This window comes from Lytechinus variegatus, chromosome 17 (genome assembly GCF_018143015.1).
Source record: "Lytechinus variegatus isolate NC3 chromosome 17, Lvar_3.0, whole genome shotgun sequence".
Lineage (NCBI taxonomy): Eukaryota > Metazoa > Echinodermata > Echinoidea > Temnopleuroida > Toxopneustidae > Lytechinus > Lytechinus variegatus.
This window is the reverse complement of record NC_054756.1, coordinates 25,632,287-25,648,992: the sequence shown is the minus strand read 5'-3', so window position 1 is coordinate 25,648,992 and position 16,706 is coordinate 25,632,287. Positions and strand designations below refer to the sequence as shown.

Here is a 16,706-nt window from a genome sequence, read left to right as displayed (position 1 = left end):
ACAATTTTAAAACATATCATTCAAGACGAAAGATAAAAATAAGGTTACACCCCTGCCCCCACCTCCCTCCTTGATTAACGAAAAGCTTTGAATGACATGCACACTGCACATTTCACATAGCAAAGCTAACACCCTGATACCAAGCACACAGAGCTTATGGGAGGTGGCTGACCAAGTGTTGAAGGGGGAAGTTGCATAACTTGTAAAATAACATATTTTTGTTAAAAATTTTAATTAAAATATGTAGGATTCATTGATATTTTGTGTTTCCTCATTTCTAAATTTCTGGACCTAGTCCCATGTACATGCATCTACCATTGGACATCTCCATTTTATATGTGCACTGCCTTTGTGTTGACTCCTGATAACTCGTTCTGGAAACAATGGTGACGGTGTCTTGGTGATGTTCCATGGGGCAAGCTGCCTGCGTTAGTTGTTGGGTAGAAAGGGTGACTTCTCGATCTCAGCCTCTGAATTCCTTGAGCACCTCCTGCACATAATAGGAAGAGAGAGTTGGAAAGAGGGGGGGGGGGGGGGGTGGCCATGATAATGATGTCAGTCATGATGATGATGATGATGATGTGATGATGAAGATGATGATACCAATGGTTATTATGATAAAGAGGAGGAGTAGGATAATGATGATGGTGGTGGTGTTGATGATGATGGTGATGATGGTGGTGATGATGGTGATGAGGATGATGAGGATGATGATGATGATGATGATGGTGATGATGTTAATGATGATGATAATGATGATGATGATGATAATGATGGTGATGATGATGAGGATGATGATGTTGATGATGATGATAACAAGGAAAAAATAGAAAAGCCAATGAGAATACAGAAAAACAAAAGACAATTACATATGTGAATAAAATTTGAGCAATATTTACAGTATCTGCATTGTGAAATATCTTTCCTTTAACCTTTGTATAAATCTAATTCTAAGAGACTTATTTTTTCTTCTTTTCAGTTGACAGGCCAGTTGCCCAATGCTCTGTCATCATCCCTAAATAGCTTGCTATTTATATCATTCGTTTTTATTTTGGGGTTAAGTATGTACAAGGTGGGGTCATTTTGAGCACTTTCTTCTCTTCTAGGCCCCATTGCATAAAAGATACCATTATGGTAACTTTGAAATGCAACTTGCATTAAATCCTTGATTTTTATTGGCTGTTGATCAGCATTACCCTGGTAGTTACCACGGGCAAATTTACCATAATGGTAACTCTTATGCATTGTTTGTAACGGGGCCTGGATCATGATTACGAAAGGGGAGCAGCAATCCATATTTCATGCAGGGGGAGGGGGGATTCAAAACTGCGGTGAAAACCAAGACTACTTCGGAAATAAATACATGTATTGAATAACAGGACTTCATTCATTGGGGATTCCAAATCAATATTACATACAAATCAGATCAATGTGCTATGTATTTGAATGTGAAAGAGAATAAAAAGGGAAAACAACAAAATCAAAATCATAACAAACCTTGGCAACATTTTGTATGTGAAGAGGAGAAAGGGCGTTCTCTCTGTTCTCTTGTGCTTCGACATTGGCCCTGATGGCCAACTTCCGGAGGAACAGCATGTAATCTAAAAATATCTGTAACAAAAAAAATGAAAGCTAGCCTAGAATTGTCATGATCATAAGTCATGAATTGACACCAACAGTGTGACACTTGTCTTGATTTTACAGATAAATCAACAGATCAAAAAAATTTCAAAGTCAATCAAAGAGAATCTATTATATATGTATCTCTGCTGGTGTGATATGTTACATGATGTAAGATGTTTTGAAGTTTGCTCTAGAGAACTAGATAGATAGATATGTAACAACATCAGGGTGCTACACAACCACTTGCCCGATTGCCCAGGGCAAGTAAAAGTTAAATTCGGCAAGCGAAATTCTCACAGAATTACCAATATAAGGGTCGGTATGATATACATGTACCAACCCTAAATTCTGTCATGGCAGGCAAGATAAAATCACTTTGTAAAAAGAAATGCAAGGACCAGGTTCATCAGTTCATGTCAAAAAGAGAGAAAAAAAGGTCAATGGTTTCTAAGACTGTAATATTAAGAGGTAAAACTTTTTTTTCAAGGATTTTTTCGGGCAAGTGAAATAGATTTTTGGGCAAGTATATTCCAACTATTTGAAAATTTACTTGCCCAACAGGGCAAGTGCATCTAAAAATTTATGTAGCATCCTGCAACATGGTTGGTTTACAGGTCTAGTAGGTATACCGGGTTAGCCCCGTAATTTTGGTACTATTGCAGTTTTTGCACTGGCCGACTTCAAGAGAATTTTCCAATTGACTGGTGTTCACAAATGTTATAGCAAGCCTCTCAATTACATTTTAAAGAACACAAATTTTCTGAATCATGCTCGCAATCGGTATTTTGGTTTGATCTCATTCAGACGTTGCTTCGCTTGGCAATGGCAAAGCTTGGCTACACCCACTCACACGTATTGCAAGGTTAGTATCACTGGTTCACTGCTACTATCCTGCCTGTGGAGAATATACAGGTAGGACTACGGTATGCCAATGTTGTATTGAGCACACACTTTAAAAAATCATTAAAATATCACTTATGTGACCAAAATTACTAAATTCCATACAGTTGCAATTTATTTTTCATTAATATCTTGGGAATAATTTTTGTATTCACCAGAGCGCTCAAAAACTTGAGTTTTGGGCATATTTTGTGTACGCCCTCTATTGGTGGAAAGTAATATCGCAAGAAAATTTTCATTTTTCAAGCTCTATTTTTAATCAAGAAAAAATAATTTAAAGAATCAAATTAACATAAGAGTCAAGTTATATGATGAATAGCTATATTGGAAACTGACAGTGTAAGAAAATCAAGCATTTGTCCCATAGAAAAAGAGAAAATAAGCCAAACATTGCCACCCTTATTTTGCCACACATGGTGATGTGTAGACAGGAATAACCGTCGTTTCTGGAGATTTATTCAACAATTTCTGACATTTTACTGTAATCCCCATTCACCGACGGTAAAGTGTCCGTGTGGGCTCCCATTTGTTATAACACCAGCACTTTTGTCAATCCAGAGTCCAAAGTTTGGGGCTATATAACACATCGAGGTTACACTCTAAGGATATATAAAATACAAATTAAAAATATAGAACTATTTAAAATAAGAGTAGTTTAAATGATATAGGCCTAGATGAAAATGCATGAAAATTATACTTTATCGATGTTTAGTTGGGAAAAGCACAGCCAAATTGATCCAAATGGCAGCCAAACTATGAAATATTTACAAACGAACGGAGAGGGCGTCAACAATTTACGAATGTGATATCGATATTGCATTCCACCAGCACACCTACAAGGCAATAATACGATACGATACACTACACGAAGACAAACGATACTAGTTATAATCGGGATATATCAGTAGAGGCGCACGGCCAATATGGGAGACTCTCTCCAATAGGGGAGACAATCTCCCACATTGGAGACTTGCTTTGCAAAAGGACAAAAGAAACAACACCAACAAAAGCATGATTTTTTCCACCCAAAATTTTGTCTCACTGAGGTCAGAAGCCCATTTGTTTTGTGTGTGATTGACAACAAAAATCCTTATCAAAACAAATGTAGACAGTGAATTTTTAAAGTAGACGGTGAATTTTTAAAGTAGACGGTGAAAAGGGGTAATTTTTCATGAGGAATCTGCTTATCACATTTTTATTTGCCGCCAAGGTAATCCTTTTGCCACAAATGTAAACAAAGGAAATTGGTCTCCAAAACTGGAGACTGTCTCTGAAATTGGATACCCAAATTCTTCACAAAAGTCTCTGATATTGGAGATAATCTCCCACATTGGAGACAGTCTCCAATATTGGCCGTGCGCCTCTGCTGTATATCGAGACATTAACGATAATGACGTCATTCAAGATGGCAACTTGCAAGAAAAACCGTCAGGTCAGGAGAAAATGTCTTAGATGACAGATTTCTCAATTATCCAGTGGATTTTTTTCAATAACTCCGGTCCAAGGTATGCAATTACTTAAGTTATTTATATTTCCCTGATAATGAAACTAGAAATTGCGCTCAAAAAAAGTTTTAAATCGCGATCTATAACGCTAGTTCACTACACGTTGTCTGTAGCCCACGGGCCCCTAACTCTTCAGTCTATGTATGGTGAGTGGAGCCAACGTAGTTCAGTGGAACAACCAAAATACAGAGACTGAAGCTTTAGTTTTGGTCTATGTGATGTGAGACTGAGAACAAGCACTCCTAGTACCAATGAGGTCCAAACATTAACATGTATGGACCTCATAGGCGACATTACCCAAAATTATGGGTTAGACAATTCAGTTCTGATTTCAAACCCAAGACTTTGGTAAATGTACGCCTTAATACAAATTGGAGTATGCGATATGACTTTCATTTGGTGGGAAGACTTTCAATACTTCAAAAAATGAGTTGAAATTAAAATGAATTACTATTAAACTTACATTTCAGGCCCTTTTTGTTGATTTTCGGTGAGCGTTCCACACAGCTGCGACGAGTGATCAACTCCGAAGTGATACGCGAACTGGTCAGCTGATCGGTAGATTATCTTTTTGTCAGACGTTCATAATTTATGTAAAGCGTATCAATCTTCAGTATCTTGATTTCAAAGTATCAGTATTGCAGATAAATGTCATTATTGATTGGAATCAGTGGCGGATCGGGGGGGGGGGGTGGGGGTGGGGGTGAGCATTTCTGCCCGATCCCCCTATTGAGATTTGTAGTAAATATTTTGGAATTAAATACGTTGTTCATACTAGTTATGCGACCCCTCCCTTATGATGATCACAGCATTATTTGTAATGGGGATATTTCGTTCATATTCTTGTCTCTTCTTTCTCTTTTTAGCCTTTTTTTGCTTGTTAAAACCTTTTTTCCTTTTTTATTGGGGGGGGGGCTCGCCAAATTTTACGTGGGTCAAAATTACCTTCATTTTTTTAGTGACAATCTTTTTTTCATTTGTCCAGTTCTACGCGAGACAAAATTACCTTCGATCATTATTATAGTTAAAAACTTTTTTTAATTTTTTATTTATTTATTTATTTTTTTTTTTTGGGGGGGTCACCAAATATCACGCGAACGTTTTTCAGCTTTTACTGTTTTATTCGACTTATAATCAAATATTAAATGGGGCTTACCACAGTTTTTTTAAAGTCAATTCATAAAAATATTCCTCCTCGGGATTTGAGCTTTCTTTCATGAAATATCAATCTTTTTCATGATTACCAAAAATACTTAAATTTTTTTATCGGTGTAGGCCTATAAAGCTTTAGCTCATGCGTTGCGCCTGCCATATTTTAATGTTGATCAACTTTATGCTTTTAATGAATTCCTAAAAACACTAAATTCTCAGATCATCAATTTTGTCGCAATCGAATAATTCGATTGCGTCTCTCTATCAGTTTTGAATATTCATAAAAAATATCAGCTCGTGCTTTTTGCTCATAATATTTTGATTAGTAAATTCTTCTCTTATATAATCGAGTCGGATAGATAGATAGATAACTAGAGAGAGAGAGTTGGGGGGGGTCCCTCAGCTACTTGTCCTCGCTTATTCCCAATTTGTTATTATGCTCATGTTGTGAGAGCTTTGTGTTTTCATATTTTTTTCTTTTTCAACCTTTTTATTGTCTCGGAGCTTCCCTCTATTTCTTTACACTATGATGTAGTCCTTTTTACCTCATTGTTTCAATCATTGGCGGCGGAAGCCCCAAATTTTAGGAGGGGACAACCCAAAAAATTTTGACAAGCAAAAAAAAAAAAGGCTCTCAACCCAAACATTTTAGGGGGGGGACGTAGGAAAATAAATTGACAAGCAAAAAAAAAAAAAAAAAAAGGTCAACAACAAATTTAGGGGGGAACGTCCCCCCCCCCCCGCTTCCGCCGCCTATGGTTTCAATTCTTTTTTTGTTCTCATTTCAATGAAAACATCATTAAACTGACGTAGAAGACTTTATTACGAAATTTTGACATTGTTTTGTCTCATTTGTTTGGATTTCTTTTTTTCTTCTCCTCATCTTCTTTTTCTTCTTACTTTTTCCCTTTTATTTCATTTTATGAGGTATCCGCCAATTTATACAACACCAAGCATATAGAGGCGGATAATCAGTGAGGGAGCGTGACGGTGTGCCGCTCTAAAAAAAAGGAGGAATATTGGAAGAAAAAAAAGAAGGGATGGGGAAAAAATTAAAAGAAAAAAAAAGAAAGATGATGATGGCAATGATGATGATGAAAATTATCTTGGTGATGATGATGGTTGTGGTGATGATGGTGATGCTAATGATAGTGGTGATGATGATGATGACGAGATGTAATTTTGTTATTTTGTCTTTCAAAAATTAAGTAGTGCAAAGTTGAATTCATTTAAAGTTTATTATGAAAATAGCAGAAAAAAAAATTGGTATGCGTTCGAGGAAAATCCATCCCCCACCAATTTTTTTTAAAAGGTAAGATTTTTTTTGTGACGGCGTAGGCCTTTGCAAGCAGCTATTATTATGGTAAAAAAGTAAATGAAATGTCAAGAAATACATGATAATGATTTTTATGGTACATTTAGTATATCAATTCATACTTGTTATCAAAAAGAAAAAAAGTGGGTCGTTACGGACCATTAAAAATGGGAAATTTGGGCATTTTATATTTAGGATAGAGCAACTGCTCGTTATAGACGTCACAATAAATCAAGCATTCTAAATTCTATCAACTCCATTTTTTGTCAAATAACACCTTCATCGATATTTTGAAATGATTTTTCTCATATTTTCATCATCTTTTTATCAGGGTGAAATTCCCCTTTAATTTACAAAACAGATTCGCAAACAATATCAAGAGTAGTGGGAGGCAAGGGTGGAAATCTAAGGTAGGGGACCAGGGGCTGGAAAACAGGCAAAAAAAAAAACAAACAAACTAACAAAAAAAAACAAAAAGGAAGGTTTATCACCCCCAAAAGAAGGTCGTCTCGTCCAAAATACATGTTTTACTTCGATTTAAATGATGTAGGCCTATTTCTTTCCATCATATATAAAAGAACAAAAATAGTAGGGGGACATTTGATAATGTGCCCCTACTATTTTGGGTTAGGGGGAAGTGTCCCCCTGGGATTTGCGCCCATGTGGGTGGGGGGTGTTGCACCTCCTTTCGGAATCATTATGGAACAGTGTGAATAGTCGCTGTGATTTCGATCTCATACCTATAAAAAAAATAGAACAGAAGAACGCCTTGACCACAGGCCAAAATGCCTAACAATTTTTCCGCGGCATTAGCGACTCTCGTAAGGGGCGCTCCATTTATAAATAAAGTTGCATGTGTAGCTGTCTATGGCGACAGAATTTATCACAGAATTGAAGCCAGAAGCGTGGGAATTTTCAAGAAAATTCAAGAAAAGAACCGGTGAGTACCGATTTAACAGTACTAATGTAATTAGTAACATGTATTGAATTATAAGAATATTCAATTTTTCGTGAAACAAAGCTTAGTTCTAAGCTAGGGCGGCCCAAATGCGCGTGAGTGGAGTCCCAGTTTCTTAACACGGGTAAGTATTGCGGTGTCGCCTAGAGTGAGAACAAGGACAGGTTATAATACGGTAACCTTGTTCATCATGTTCATTGAATGAGTGCTCTCTAGAAGCCTCCTGGCGAGCTACACCTAGACTGATAAATCCGCTGTTTCGGAGAAGTTTTTCAACATTTTCTGATTTAAAAAAACTACTTGCATCTGCCTATAAATATGATGATGAATCTATTCTTACCTTAAAATTCATCGTTTGAAACTTCTTTAATCCTCTGTTCTAGGGGTCCAAATTATTTTAGGTTGCTAACTTCAGGCAAAAGTAAAAAATGCACTTACAATGAGAATAAGTCGTCCGCAAGCTACAAGGCCGTGAACGTACGAGCGCGCTCGATCGCCTATCGGCCTGGCTGGTCAATTGACTGCTCTCCCGGGGAGTCAAGGCGAAAGGTGGGGGGGGGGTCCAATACATACATATATATTGCTATATATCACCTCCTCTGTTTGAGGGGATTTTATTAATTGTGGCATTGGGGGGTACATTTTAGGGCATAATGATGACATTGGTAGCAAGGAGAAGGGGTGGTGGCAAGAGGGGATGAACTGCTCCATTATTAAGGGGCGCAGGCACAAGGGGGGGGGTCCAATAGATACATATATATTGCTATATAACACCTCCTCTGTTTGAGGGGATTTTATTAATTGTGGCATTGGGGGTACATTTTAGGGCATAATGATGACATTGGTAGCAAGGAGAAGGGGTGGTGGCAAGAGGGGATGAACTGCTCCATTATTAAGGGGCGCAGGCACAAGGGGGGTCCAATAGATACATATATATTGCTATATAACACCTCCTCTGTTTGAGGGGATTTTATTAATTGTGGCATTGGGGGTACATTTTAGGGCATAATGATGACATTGGTAGCAAGGAGAAGGGGTGGTGGCAAGAGGGGATGAACTGCTCCATTATTAAGGGGCGCAGGCACAAGGGGGGTCCAATAGATACATATATATTGCTATATAACACCTCCTCTGTTTGAGGGGATTTTATTAATTGTGGCATTGGGGGTACATTTTAGGGCATAATGATGACATTGGTAGCAAGAAGGGGTGGTGGCAAGAGGGGATGAACTGCTCCATTATTAAGGGGCGCAGGCACAAGGGGGGTCCAATAGATACATATATATTGCTATATAACACCTCCTCTGTTTGAGGGGATTTTATTAATTGTGGCATTGGGGGGTACATTTTAGGGCATAATGATGACATTGGTAGCAAGAAGGGGTGGTGGCAAGAGGGGATGAACTGCTCCATTATTAAGGGGCGCAGGCACAAGGGGGGGTGCAATAGATACATATATATTGCTATATAACACCTCCTCTGTTTGAGGGGATTTTATTAATTGTGGCATTGGGGGTACATTTTAGGGCATAATGATGACATTGGTAGCAAGGAGAAGGGGTGGTGGCAAGAGGGGATGAACTGCTCCATTATTAAGGGGCACAGGCACAAGGGGGGGGGGGGGTACAATAGATACATATATATTGCTATATATCACCTCCTCTGTTTGAGGGGATTTTATTAATTGTGGCATTGGGGGTACATTTTAGGGCATAATGATGACATTGGTAGCAAGGAGAAGGGGTGGTGGCAAGAGGGGATGAACTGCTCCATTATTAAGGGGCGCAGGCACAAGGGGGGGTCCAATAGATACATATATATTGCTATATCACCTCCTCTGTTTTTTGGGGAGTTCCGCGACTTTTCATTTCGGAGTGTCAGCACCCCCAGCCAAAAATCGTTCCCAGGGCCCTGGCTAGATAGCGCATATGGCGCATGCGCGTTTAAGTTTCGTACTAATTTTGTATATTCAAAATTATTGTAATATACCGAATCTTGGTTTTCAGACTGTCAGATTTACAATCCTCTTTATTGCTGAAATTTGAATAACATTATAAAATACAATGTGAATATACTAACAAATCAAACCTTGTGCATGTAATTGGCATAATAATTATAGAGTTATGTCTTGGTTCATGTCATTGTCATGTTTGCTTTCAATCACAGAAGAAACAATCAGTATTTGAATATGTATAATTAGTTAGATAATGTTATGTCATAAATCATGAAACAAATAATCATCTCATACTTGTTGGAAGGCGCATATAAGTATAATTTATGCTTCATTTTGTAACTATATTTGTTGTAAAATTAAGAATTTAAATGTCTAGAGTGATTGACAATCTGTAATATGGCTGAAAGTTACATTTTATAAAACAATGTGAAGATCCTAATTACGAACTGCTTAATACCAATATACATGTGTATAACTTTGTACAGAATTATGTCCGAGTTGAAATAGTGTATTCAAATGTAAGGATTTGTGTGATAACAAGTTATAATGGCTTATACTAAACAGTCGGGTCGCGGCGCGCTGAGAAGAAATTTTTCGGAAATTTTTACAAAATTGCGCGTATGGTAGTGTTTTTTTTTTTTTTTTCAAAAGCCAGGCGGCAGGCTCGCTGTATTCCACACGGAGTCGCTAACAGCTGTGTGCACTTCTTGCTATTAAACTAGAGCTCCAAACAAAATCGTAACTCTTGAGTTGGGACAGTTTTCCAAAATTAAATTCCTGGAATTCAAATATGTATCCATATATATATATATATATATATATATATATATATATATATATATATATGTTAAAATGAAATACCAAATTATTATATTCATTTTATCCCATTATTTCTCTCTCAATCGTTTATTGTATTTCCCCTTAAATACCACTTGATATTCCTTTCTTCCCTTGTGTATATTTTATCTTCTTTGTTCCTTTCATGTTAAGCCTCAAATCCATATTATTATAAGCCTACTGATTCTGAAATAATAACCTTATTGTTTTTCATTTTGTTCCGTTTACTCATGATGAAGTAAGTGTAAGTGCAATTGCGGTGCAGCGCACATGCTGCAGCGTTTCCACTCAGTAGACAATTCCTGAATTCCAGGAAATCCAGATCTTCTTGGGACAATTTCTTGAACGTGACATAATTCCACAAAAAAACATAAATTATAACATTTAAATATTAACAATGCAATCCCCTAAACTTTCAGCGCAGTAATCATAGATTCACACAAATTTTGTGTGTGCATACAGAGCAATGTACGTTCAACATAACTAGCTCGAAAACATGAGACTAAATGTACAAATCATACATAGGCCTATATATATATTAAATTGTATACGTGTATATATGTACATACAAAAAATACCAAAAATAATTTTAATATACACATGTATATTCAACATAACTACATAGGCCTATATATATATATATATATATATATTTATATATATATATATATAACACAAATTTGAGGATACCACTGAATTCCAGGAATTTAATTTAGGAAAACTGTCCCAACTCAAGAAGTTACGATTTTGTTTGGAGCTGTAGTTTAACAGCAAGACGTGCACACAACTGTCATGCGACTGCGTGTGGAATACAGCGAGCCTGCCGCCTGGCTTTTGAAGAAAAAAAATAAATAAAAAAGAGAGAGAAAAAAAAACAATACCATACACGCAATTTTGTAACAATTTCCAAAAATTTCTACCCAGCGCGCCGCGCGGCGCTGCGACCCGACTGTTTAGTATAAGCCAGTTATAATTATATGTTGCAGAAACTGTTCATACTGCGTTATTTATATAACTGTTGTTCATAAACTTACATGAACTGTTATATTGTGTCAAAATTAAAACTTGACAGAAAATTTAACTTTGCGTCATTCATTGCATTTTTTAAAGCAACATATTGCTACAAATGTGAGCGGGCGTGGATGGGGTGGTGGAATACGTGTGTATGTATGTGTACACATGACTGTGTGTGCGTGCTTGTATGTTTAAGTGTGTATGCTTATTGGATTGACTGTGTGAATTTATGTGGTGTTTGTGGTGTTTGTTGTGGTGGTGATGGTGGTGTGTATGTGTGTATGTGTGTGTGTGTGTATTTATGTGTATTCGTTTGCATGTAATTATAGCATTGTAGCCTAATCACCCTCTCTCCTCCACGCAGACAAACAAACATCCCTTTCACAAACACACCAACACATACCCATGCACACATATACAACTAATTAAATGCCGCCTCAAGCATCTACATACATAAGCCCTCTCATATATATGCGTCCACAAATACATATGCATACATGTATATCTATATCTATATATATATAGTAAATAGTGGTAGTAAAATACGAGCTGTGATTGGCTGGATTTGTACCACGTGACCTCCCTTCAAAAAGTTATATTGTACATATGTACAATATAACTTTCGATTTTTGGATGGCAAAATCCATGATGGGGGGCTTAGATTGAGGGATCTATTTACTATAATAAATAGTGAACGTTCTATCATACAATATTACTGGACTATATGAACTCCAAATATAAAATTATCCCTCGTGCAAGCCTATTTCACCTCGGCCTTCGGCCTCGGTGAAATAAACCTGCACTCGGGATAATTTTATATTTGTCGTACATATAATCCAGTATATTGTACAACAGATTGTACACTATTTATATAATATATATACTGTATATATAGGGGTGATGCTCGTTATTCCGAAAACGAAAAAGGGTTCGTTATTCCGAAACACGCAAATTGCCTATACCAAGATGTTCGTTAATCCGAAAACGAAAAAGGGTTCCTTATTCCGAAGGTTCGTTAATCCGAAAATGAAATAAGGTTCGTTATTCCGAAGGTTCGATAATCCAAAAACAAAATAAGGTTTGTTTTTCCGAAATCAAACTGGGGTTCGTTATTCCGAAAATGTACAAAAAATTGTGTGAAAGCGATCAATTGAAAAGGGAGGATGTGGAGGAGGGGTGTTACTGGCGGACTTTGTTTGGCGGGGGGGGGGGCACAGTGGGTCAGAGAGGGTCCGCCATTGCGTCAAAATTGATTAATGTGTAAGTTTTAAGAGAAATTGTGCAATCATATGTAATTTTGGGCGTAAAGTCTAATGAAAGTATTTTAAAGGCGGTACGACATCAAGAAAATACTTATTTTTTTTGTTTTATTGGCCAGGGCCGGTGGTCCATTATTGAAAGTGGGGGGGGGGGGCAGTCACTGCTTTAAAAAGTGTAATCTAATCGCAGCCAGTCGTCAGCCCATAGTCGCGCAACTCCCAGAAAAGCTGATGGGGGGGGGACTCGTGCACCTTTTTTTAGGGTGCCATTTAAAATAAAAAAAAGTTCCCCAGCCCGGGAGGCCTCTGGTGCACTTTTTTTGGTGATGTTATTAAAAAAATACATTACAAAAAAAGAAAACCGAAATAAGTGGGGGGGGGGGCATGTACAAAACTCTCCGTAGACTACGTGGGGGATGCAAAACCAGAGCATCCATAGCCCACACCCCAGAGAAAATAAATAGTGTTAGCCCCATGGGATTTTTTTTTGCTCCACCCCCCCCCCATCCATAAATGCTTCTAACGCATGAGGGACAACTTCTAAATATGTGAAAAGAATTCTTATGAGTATAAGAGGAGGGGTATCGAACATTTTATTTTCAAATCACGATTCTTAAATAACTTCGCTTCCTGCCTGACACACACAACACGAGCTTTTCCCTTCTTTCAATAAATATTACATTACATGTATCATCCTCCACTGAGTCTATATGCAATGTTTTTACATAATTATTTTCCCATTTTGAATATCGTATTTGTTACAAAAATAGGTTTACCTATGTTTCGGAATAACGAACCCTTTTATATTTTCCGAATAACAAACCCTTTCATGTTTTCGGACTAACAAACTCTGTTATGTTTTCGGACTAACAAACCGTTACATATTTTCGGAATAACGAAACCTTTTATGTTTTCGGATTATCGACCCTTCGGAATAACAAACCTTATTTCTTTTTCGGACTATCGAACCTTATTTTGTTTTCGGTTTATCGAACCTTATTTCAATTTCGGATTATCGAACCTTATTTCAATTTCGGATTATCGAACCTTATTTCGTTTTCGTAACACTGCCCAAATTACATATGATTGCACAATTTCTCTTAAAACTTAAACATTAATCAATTTTGACGCAATGGCTGACCCTCTCTGACCTCTCTGATTTTCGAACCTTCGGAATAACGAACCTTAATTCCTCGTCGGACTATCGAACCTTCGGAATAACGAACCTTATTTCAATTTTGGATTAACAAACCTTCGGAATAACGAACATCACCCATACCTATACATACGCATGCTCACACATTTACCAACAAACATACACATATACACAAACCCATACTCACGCACACATACAAACAACTACACACACAGACACGCACGCGATCGCAATCACTCATTCACTCACAATTTTACTCGATCACGCACTTGCTCTTTACATACAATACGCTGTTATTAAACACCATGCCATAAATAAAATAATCTCATAGTATACCGAAGGGGTGCTTTATACACGTAGCAATACATGTATCTATCACCCAAACCCCTTGTGCCCCCCTTGCACCCCCTTAATATCAGACAGGTTCATCCCCTCTTGCCACCACCCCTTCTCCTTGCTACCAATGTCATCATTATGCCCTAAAATGTACCCCCAATGCCACAATTAATAAAATCCCCTCAAACAGAGGAGGTGTTATATAGCAATATATATGTATCTATTGGACCCCCCCCCCTTGTGCCTGCGCCCCTTAATAATGGAGCAGTTCATCCCCTCTTGCCACCACCCCTTCTCCTTGCTACCAATGTCATCATTATGCCCTAAAATGTACCCCCCCAATGCCACAATTAATAAAATCCCCTCAAACAGAGGAGGTGTTATATAGCAATATATACGTATCTATTGTACCCCCCCCCCTTGTGCCTGCGCCCCTTTATAATTGAGCAGTTCATCCCCTCTTGCCACCACCCCTTCTCCTTGCTACCAATGTCATCATTATGCCCTAAAATGTACCCCCAATGCCACAATTAATAAAATCCCCTCAAACAGAGGTGTTATATAGCAATATATATGTATCTATTGGACCCCCCCCCTTGTGCCTGCGCCCCTTTATAATGGAGCAGTTCATCCCCTTTTGCCACCACCCCTTCTCCTTGCTACCAATGTCATCATTATACCTTAAAATGTACCCCCAATGCCACAATTAATAAAATCCCCTCACAGAGGTGATATATGGCAATATATATGTATGGCAGTGTATCCTATTGCCGGACACCTTTATTTCAGTGCTTTAAAAATGACAACTAGAGGAAATACAATGAAGAAAAATGATACCTTGCTATTCCAAATATTCTGAAAATTATGAATATGATGAAATTATTTTATATTTTCCAACCGTTTTCTTTGCACTGCACTTGCCGCATACCCCTCCGCGAAAAACAATTATTTTCGTGCGTGACAAATTACATCATAATTCCGGACGCGCGACGGACGGGTAAAAATATTCTTGATTATAATGATGTAAGAAAGAGTTGGTGTGATTTTTTCATGATATATCATCTCATGAGTAAATTCTAAGTTTTTGTTTGCTTTCTTATATCGATTTTGAGCAGATCTTTGTAATGAATTGGTGTTTGCTAACTAATTTCATTTTTTTAATTTTTTTTTTGATTGCGTGTTCGATATGGCACTTTTCAGTATTAATGCTCGTTCATATCGTGACCCTCAGTCAAGTTCTATCGATGCGCAGACGATCGTTGACGGCTCTCTATCTACCTCGCGCACGGACGGTCGGGGTATATACCTTGAGAACTAGCCGTCGACGATCTGATCGATGGAGCGGACGAGATTGAAATTCGGCGAATCGGGCCCGAAATTAGGTCCATATTGCCATCAGAAAATAGATCAATCGGGATCAATTGTTATGCAAAACTATGTTATATGATATTTTAAGCATTTTCTGTCATTTTAGAGAAAAATAAGGTAAAAGTTGGATTTTTTCGCCTTGTTTTTGCAAACTTGTTCTTTGAATTGATATGTGAAATTGAACTGCGGAAGTCTTACGGTACGAAATTGATTTCGTACACAGTAATATGTGCGTCCGGAAATATGATAGTGTCCGGTAATACAATACGTTACTATATCTATTGGACCGCCCCCCCCCCCCCCTAGGCCCCTTTCGCCTTGACTCCCCGGGAGTGCAGTCAATTGACCAGCCAGGCCGATAGGCGATCGAGCGCGCTCGTACGTTCACGGCCTTGTAGCTTGCGGACGACTTATTCTCATTGTAAGTGCATTTTTGACTTTTGCCTGAAGTTAGCAACCTAAAATAATTTGGACCCCTAAAACAGAGGATTACCGAAACTTCGCCCACACTGACGACAACACACGGGACTGTGGTATTTGCGGACTGAAAAAAGGCTCAGGTTTATATCTAAATTTACTATTTTACTCACCAATAAGTCCGTATTTTTGCCAAGCCTTGCATTTGGGCACGTCTTTTTGATGATAGCTCGAATCTTTGAACGTGGAAATTTTCGTTTCATAATGGAAAGGTGGTATTCATTTTCAACTTTTCAAGAAACCCGCAAAACTCCTTCCGAAAACGTAGAGCCAGAGAGGGCGACAAACAGAATCACGCCTTGGAATCACGAGCCCGAGAGATCGAGTGTCGGGCTAAAAGGTCGTGGACATCATTGTCGTGGCTTGATGGACTTAATTGGCGCCAGAAGAAAAAAAAAGGTCCGGGGTTCGATTCCTGCCAATTATGCCCCTGAATGTAAATTGAAACCATAATTTTCAGATCTACATAGCGTCGGCCTTTTATCATGCCCTGAGTAATTTCTTTCCCATATAATGGATATGGGATATGAACGTATGTTGTGAGAGAAAAAAAGTCCCGAATCTAGGGCACATAACCGATCGTAGCATTAAAGGGATACTCTGGGCTAAAAACATTTATATCTAAATGAATAGAGTAGAATTCACAGAGCAAAATTTTGAAAATTTCAGCAAAATCGGATAGAAAATAAAAAGCTATTGAATTTTAAAGATTAATTTGCATTATGATTCCGGTGAAATGGGGCTATGCATGAAAATTCATTAGGTGGGCTGATGATGTCGTATCCCCATATTTTTTTTTTCATGTTATTACATGAAATCATAATTGTTTCATTTTTCATAAATTTATAAATG

At 37.8% G+C, this 16,706-nt stretch overlaps 1 long non-coding RNA gene across 1 annotated transcript; it reads right to left on the bottom strand.

Moving 5' to 3' along the window:
* Nucleotides 1-247: 247 nt before the first annotated feature.
* On the bottom strand, nt 248-16,074 carry LOC121431109. The gene is made up of 3 exons (XR_005972103.1): nt 15,968-16,074; nt 1,498-1,611; nt 248-490 (listed from the first exon to the last, which is right to left on the bottom strand). It is a non-coding gene; the product is annotated as an uncharacterized LOC121431109 (long non-coding RNA).
* Between the last annotated feature and the right edge of the window lie 632 nt (nt 16,075-16,706).